At 42.8% G+C, this 7,177-nt stretch overlaps 1 non-coding gene across 1 annotated transcript; it reads right to left on the reverse strand.

Moving 5' to 3' along the window:
- Positions 1-1,122: 1,122 nt before the first annotated feature.
- Positions 1,123-1,191, reverse strand: LOC148027289 (small nucleolar RNA SNORD36). The gene has a single exon (XR_015693001.1). It is a non-coding gene; the product is annotated as a small nucleolar RNA SNORD36 (small nucleolar RNA).
- Between the last annotated feature and the right edge of the window lie 5,986 nt (positions 1,192-7,177).

Raw genomic sequence — 7,177 nt, forward strand, 5'->3', positions numbered from 1 at the left:
GCCCCAAGAGGAACACCAAGGAAAAGGGAATTCTCTTGCAATAAAATTTATCTTGTAACACCAACAAGCTTGTTTATTATGTTTCATATGATCACAATAAAGAAAAGAACACCAGGCACAACAAATCTTCATACAGCATCATGTAGATCTCCCACGGATTTAATAGAATCAATCATATTCTTCAATATCTTCACAAAATCCATCAATAGAACAAAGAAAGCAAAGGAATACACCATCTTTGAATGAAAATACATCACATAGTATTCATCTTCAATATCTTCATAGTCTTCTATTTTAATCTCTCATATACAATCACTCTGTTTCAGTAGAATTGGCTATCTCTGACTCTCTCTCTCTCTCTCTCTCTCCATCAATAATACATAATATCCTCACTACAATCTCTTAAAAATCACTCTCAATAATCCCTCTTAGGTCATGGATACCCCTCCCAAGAGGTATGTCTGATATGAAGAGTCACCAGAGCCACTACAGTGTCCTTTCATAGCTCACTACTGTCACTTCACTCTAGTCTTCACTTGAGTCTTCAGCAGCTACTTCTTCCACTTCTTTCAGCTCTTTTGCACTTGTATTTACCTCTTTCCAAAGCTAGAAAACTTTCCCAAGCTACACTCTCATCCATCAGAACACATACAGAAGCATACAGAACAGTCACAGAACAGTACCAGAACATTATAGAACAGAACAGAAACATAAGACCTACAGAAGGTCATCAAAACCACATAACTCATTCTCAAACCATTCCAAACTTTCACAAACCATTCAATAAGCTTTCACAATATCTCAATCTTCATCAATCAATACTCCATCCCTCCTTACAAAAGACAATCAGAACAAAACAGAGCAAAACAGAAGGTATATAGAACCAATCAGAACATCACAGAACCACATATCTCCATTGATAAACATCATGAACTTCCAAAACACAATCAATATCATCCAAAACACTCTCAAACCACTTCCAAACCAATCAATCATCTCATAAAATCAACCATTTAGCTCTCAAAAACAACAAAAATCAGCCAAAAAATAAGTCATTTCAACACTCAACATATCCCCACACTTAATAAGGAAGCATCCCCGCGACTCAGGAAAAAGGGAATACAAGTTCAGGTAAAAAGCGCAACTTTAATCTTCAATATCTTTTCAAAAAGAATCCATCCACCATGACCCCAACTTATAACATGCATTTGATATAAAAATACAAAGAAAGGAAAACCCTTTACATATAAACACCGCTTATCAAACTAGAAATGACAACAAATTTATAAAGGATATAAGAGTTTTCTTCTTCTTCATCAGCATCAGCTTCAACTCTGCAACCACGACCCCATCACCACAATTCTCCAAAATGTAGCTCGCACACGAAATCCAATCCAATAGGAAACAGCATACCCATCCCATGAAACGGTTCGTTAAAAAGGGAAATTAAGTGCAGTGAGGGGGAAATTAATTTAATGAAGGGTTGATTTTAAGAAATTATTAAGAATGAGTGAAGTTTTATTAAGTGATAAACCTTAGCAAGAAAACGGCGGTTTCTTATTATAAATTTAATTACCAATTATTAGGTGAAAACGGTGCTTTAATTCGAATCCCGGACTTCGATACCCAGACTGGGTCTCTAAATGCAAGTTTATGGATTACAAATTAAGGTGATGTGGAGCGCTTTTTTGCCAGCGCGTGCTCATGTGATGGCTGATTCATTTTAAATAAAAATTAAAGTGCCTCTGTAGCGCATGTAGCGCGTGCTAAGTGAACGGTGGGTTTATTTTAATTAAAAAGTATGTGTGTGTAGCGTGAATGCGCGTGGAAACTGTGGGTGAATAAATAGGTCATTTTAACAATTAATTTGTGATTAAGGGGGAAATAAAAATAAATAAATCACATAAAATAAATACTTGGAAGGGGTGTGTATGTAATGCCTAAATGCGTACGGAAGAGTCCCCCAAAATGAGTGAATCCAGTAAAAGAAAAGTAAAGACTACTGACGAAACAACAAAGAGAACACCTTAGTGGGATTGTTGATTTGAAATGAATTTTTAAGGTGTGATTGTGGATGGGAGTGGGATTATATGTTAGGTGTGTGTTTTTTTAAAAGAAGAATAATAATAAAAGCAAGAGATATAGCACATGAATATGTGATGAAGGGAGAAAATGAAAATTCAGCCATGGAGGAAATATCCACAATTTAGGGTATGAAAATAAGATGGGGATTTGTATGGTTAATTGTTATGTGTTGTTTTTTTTTTTGGTTAAATAGGGGTTCCATGTATGAAAATATTTTAAAGTGAAAAATGAATTATAAAATTAAAAATGAATGGAAAAGGGTCAAGAGGGGTGAGGGGAATTTTGTAGAATTTTTTAGATTTTTTTTTCACTAATTGTAAATGAATTTTTGACATTTGTTGGTAATTTTTGGGATAAATTAGGAAATATTTAATTTTCAAAAATTTTGGGGTTGGAAATTTCTAGCTGACAAATTTCCAAAAATTGGCAAAAAGCGAAGGAAATTTTTAGAATTTTTTTTGATTTTTTATGAGATGGAAATTAATTTATAAATTAAGTAAATCAGGTAAATCAGGAAAATCAGCTTAGTCTGGAAAGTAAGGTCAAATTAAGTCAGATAAGTCATGTTAGTCTGTGTAAGTCATGTAAGGCTAACTAAGTCAAGTTAGGTTAGTCACATGGAACTAGGTGAGTCTAGGTGAAGTCAGATAAGTCAATTAGGGGGACTAAGTCAGTGGAGACTAACCTAAAGGGGGTTAGTTAACCTAAGTAGGGTTAGGGTTAGAGTTAGGGTTAGGGTTAGGGTGACTAACCTAACTAGGGTTAGTGGGGTGGGGTTAGGGTTAGGGTTAGGGTGACTAACCTAACTAGGGTTAGTGGGTTAGGGTTAGGGTTAGGGTTAGGGTGACTAATCTAACTAGGGTTAGTGGGGACTAACCTAACTAGGGTTAGTTAGAGTAGTTAATTAAGTGCATGAAGTTAAAGCAAGTTAGGTTATCTGAAGAGAAGTTAGTGGAACTAACCTAATGGTTAGTTAGGAGGAGGAGATGGCGACGCCTGGCGGCGGGCGGGCGGCTACTCTGCGACTGTGGTGGCGGCTCTGTAGGGCAGCGGCTACTCGGCGACTGCGGCGGCGGGGCAGCGACGTCAGCGCCGAGGGGGGAGAAGGGAGGAGGGAAGAGGAAGGGGGGAGGAGGAAGGAAGAAGGGGAAGGAAGAAGGCGTGGGGGTGGGAGAAGGAGGGGAGGTGGGAGGGAAGAAGGAAGGGAGGAGAAGGAGGGAGAGAGGAAGGAGGGGAGGGAGGGAGGAGGAAGGGTGAAAGAAGGAGGGGAGGGAAGAAGGCGTGGGGGTGGGAGAAGGAGGGGAGGTGGGAGGGAAGAAGGAAGGGAGGAGAAGGAGGGAGGGAGAAAGGAGGGGAGGAGGCGTGTAGATGGGGGAGATGGGGGAGAGAGAAAGAGGGCAGAGGAAGAAGAAGAGAGAGAGAGAGGGGATGGTAGGTGAGATTCGGGGAGGGGAAAGAGGGTGTCCGTTGGGGGGGAGGGGTAGGTTAAAAAAATAAAAAATAAAAAACTGAATGAATTAATTAATTAATTTAAAAAAAAAGGAAAGGGGAGACGCCCCTGTCCCGCGCGCATGCGCGGGACAGGGGTAAAAAAATTTGCGGTGACGGGAGGGAAAGGACGCCTGGATGCAGGGACGGAGCACGCGGACACGACCGGGGCGCGTTAAGACGCGTAAAATTGAAAAAAGGCGCGTTCACGCGCGAGACGGAGCGCTTAAATACTCGTAAAAATAAAGAAAAATTAATAACTCCCAATCGGGCCGTCAAAATGAAATAGCGTAAAAACAAAAAGTGGGCAGGACGACAGGGGGAAAACAAGGAAAATATGTGATGGAGGTTCCCGGGGGGGGGGGGGGGGGGGGTAAAGGGCGGTCACGTGCAAAAAAAACACAAAAAAGAACCAAAAAACACAAGTAAAAATTAATATCGGAAGATTCGTGCATCGGAATGAGGTGCAGAAAAAAGGAAAACTGTGCAGAAAGACGTGTCCCACAATCCTATCACATCAAAACATAGTTCCAACTAAGATAAGACGCGTTCACGTGGGAAAAACCCAAAAACAAACCCGAAAATGGGATCAGAAATTAATATCGGATGAACCGTTCACCGGAATGACACGCAGTAAGAAGAAAACATGTCCGCAAGAAGGAGTGGCACAGGGTTATCACGTTAAACCTCAGTTCCGGTGGAAGTAGGAGGGGTTCACATGCAAAAAACTCCAAAAATACACTCGAAAACTCATAAAAAAATTAATAATAATAAATCCAGAAGGTGAAAGAGGGTGGAGAAAAAAGGAAAAAGGTGGGGGAAGGAACAGGGGACACGGCAGTCAAATCAAATTGGAATTCCAAGGCAAACAGGGCAGGTTCACATGGAAAAATATCAAAAAGACGCACGAAAAAGTCGTAAAAAATCCAGAAAATTAATATTGGACAAACCATGTATCAGAATGACTCGGACTAAAAAGGGAAAATGTCAGGGGAAGAGTGGTTGTCAGGACTATGACGTGAGATCACGGTTTCGAAGCAAGCAAAGCGCATTTATATGGAAAACCGGCTAATGGGCGCAAAATGCTTCAAAAATTAATAACTCAAAAACTGGACACCGGAACAGGGTAGATAAAAAGGAAAAATGGTCAATTCAAAGAGAGGAACAGGTCTAGAGGGTTGGATGTGGACGTTGGTGAACGTAGGGTGTATTCACATGGCAGATCCTCAAAATCAGGGAATGAAGGAAAACTTCAAGGGAACAGCCCCAAGGGTGGGTGGAAAATGAACGGGTGGGTGGGAAGGGACCCCATCAGGGTAATAGCAATGCATGGCATACATGCATGAGCAGGTTGAGGCATATGCAAAAGGATATGCAATGTAGACGCGCAGGGACGCGTCCCCACACTTAAGACCTCAATGGATAGGGTTAACCGAGCAACAGGGACCTAGGACCACGCCACAGACCATCCACTAACTTCCCCACACTTAAAACATGACCGTCACGGAGAAATAGAAGGTGTAGGGTTAGAAAAACTTGGCCCATTTTGTCAAGAAATAAGGTTGAGTGGCGATGGCACGTCCTTTGTTGTTGTCGGCTGCTGGAGGTACCAAGGCATCTTCTCGGCATACGTTTGTCATGGCAGGGACCATGTGGCAGCACCCAGGGAGGTAGCTGATGGAAAGAATCGCATGAAATTTATTGATGATGAGGGATATTGCACTCAACTCACAGTCACTCATATGGAATGAAAGAACAGTCACTCGCCCCATGACTAATATCACTCGAGGAAGAATGATGGAAACCCATATCTCATACCCAGGTTAGGAATCAATAGGGGAATGGTGCAGAGGGAGTATGCTAGGGTGCACAGTTGATGGTGCATTAGTGCGTCCAACTCGTCTGGCATAAGTGCAAGGAGGAAGGCAAGGGAGCCTTACAACGCAGTGTACAGAACAGGGTGACGTGTCTTGTGATGACAATAGAGACCCATCCCGTGGGTGCATAAGGAAACGGGAACATACCTGACTCCAAGTATCGTAACGTCCCGCAATCTCACCTCTCGGTAATTGATTGAAGAAACTCCAGTCACACTCAGCCCACCCCCTCTGTCTCACGCTCTGTTGATAAATACAGAAGGGCAGCCTTTTCCTGAAACCCATTGATGTAATCCTCACGGTCACTTGTGCAAAGATTATATGCCTTGTGCGCATTTGATGGTGCAACGGTGCATCCCTCCCTGTGCCGACATACGGTGCGAGAAGGAAGGCTAGGGAGCCTTATAGTGCAGTGCACAAGAACAAATCGTGCTTTGTGCATTGAGAGGCCCATCCCGTGCGTGCAACACTGCATTCACACTTCTCACCTCTCATTTGATTTGAAGGGAAAAGACTGGTCTCTCGCCCCACCCTCTGTCTCACTCTCTGTTGATAGTTATAGAGGGCAATCCATGCTCACGTCCCCATCCGGTTAGGATGAAAGCTCACATCACTCAAGGGGTTTGTCGATGAAAATCGCGTCGTCAGTTGTTGAAGAGGCGTACCCAGGGAGGTAGCCATTAAATCGAATGTTGTATTGGACAGGAATATGTCGTCTGCGAGAGGACAGTTAAGCACATTGCAGAGAGACCCAGGACACAGCGTACCAAGGGAGGCAGCTTCGGAATTGGATCCTGGGGATATCAATTAATGAATCCACTTTCTGGACTGCTGGGTGTTGCCACCTTTTCCACAGGCAGCTTCGCGCCCAAGGGTGTTTATCACCTTTTCTTGGAACGAGGCCTGCTATGACAGGGAATTGCTTCCTTTTCTCTCATAACAGATTTTTTTTCTTGTTGTTGTTTTTTTTTTTCTTTGTTTTCCCCTATTCCCGAGGGTGTTTCCACCTTTTCTCGAAGAATATGTCGGCATGACAGGGACCTTAGTCCTTTTCTCCCATGACCGATATGTATATTTTTCTTTTTGTTTTTTGTTTTTTTTTTCTTCGAATTGAGTAAGGGAATGGTAGAAAGACCATTTGTCAGAACCAACCTTGCCACTGTCGCTAGTGGAAAATAGAGGATAAGAGATCAAGGCTGGAAGGTAGGATTGAGGGGACAGAGGATTGCGTCCACCTCATCAGGAGTGGCTGAAGAATGGCTATCAGAAGTAGCATCATAAGAAGTACAGTGTCGCGCCAACGAGGGAAAGGATTAAGTGACCATGATTGTCAGGATCCCCAAGGAGGGAAGTACTTCTTCATGCGATATCCATTGATCAGAAAGGGATCATCAGAGGCATCAACGGTCTGCACTTGGATAGAGCCATTAGGGTTGACAGCAAGTACCTTATATGGGCCCATCCACCGTTGTTGGAGCTTGCCAGGAAACTTGCCAAATCGTGAATCATAGGCTAGGACCAAATCACCTTCTTTGAACTCCTTGTGCTTGATGAAGCTATCATGGTAAGCCTTACGTTGAGTTTGCGTGGCTTCCATGCACTGGAGAGCCATCCTACGAATTTCGTCCAAACATTCCAGGTGCAAGAGACAGCGTTGCAGTGAATCATCGTCCCCCAAACACTCTTTGATAGCCACTCTCAAAGAAGGTAATTCCAGTTCAACAGGG

The sequence above is a fragment of the Lygodium microphyllum genome, chromosome 13 (genome assembly GCF_053477565.2).
Source record: "Lygodium microphyllum isolate KBCC chromosome 13, Lygodium_microphyllum_v1.1.10, whole genome shotgun sequence".
In the NCBI taxonomy this organism is placed as follows: Eukaryota; Viridiplantae; Streptophyta; class Polypodiopsida; order Schizaeales; family Lygodiaceae; genus Lygodium; species Lygodium microphyllum.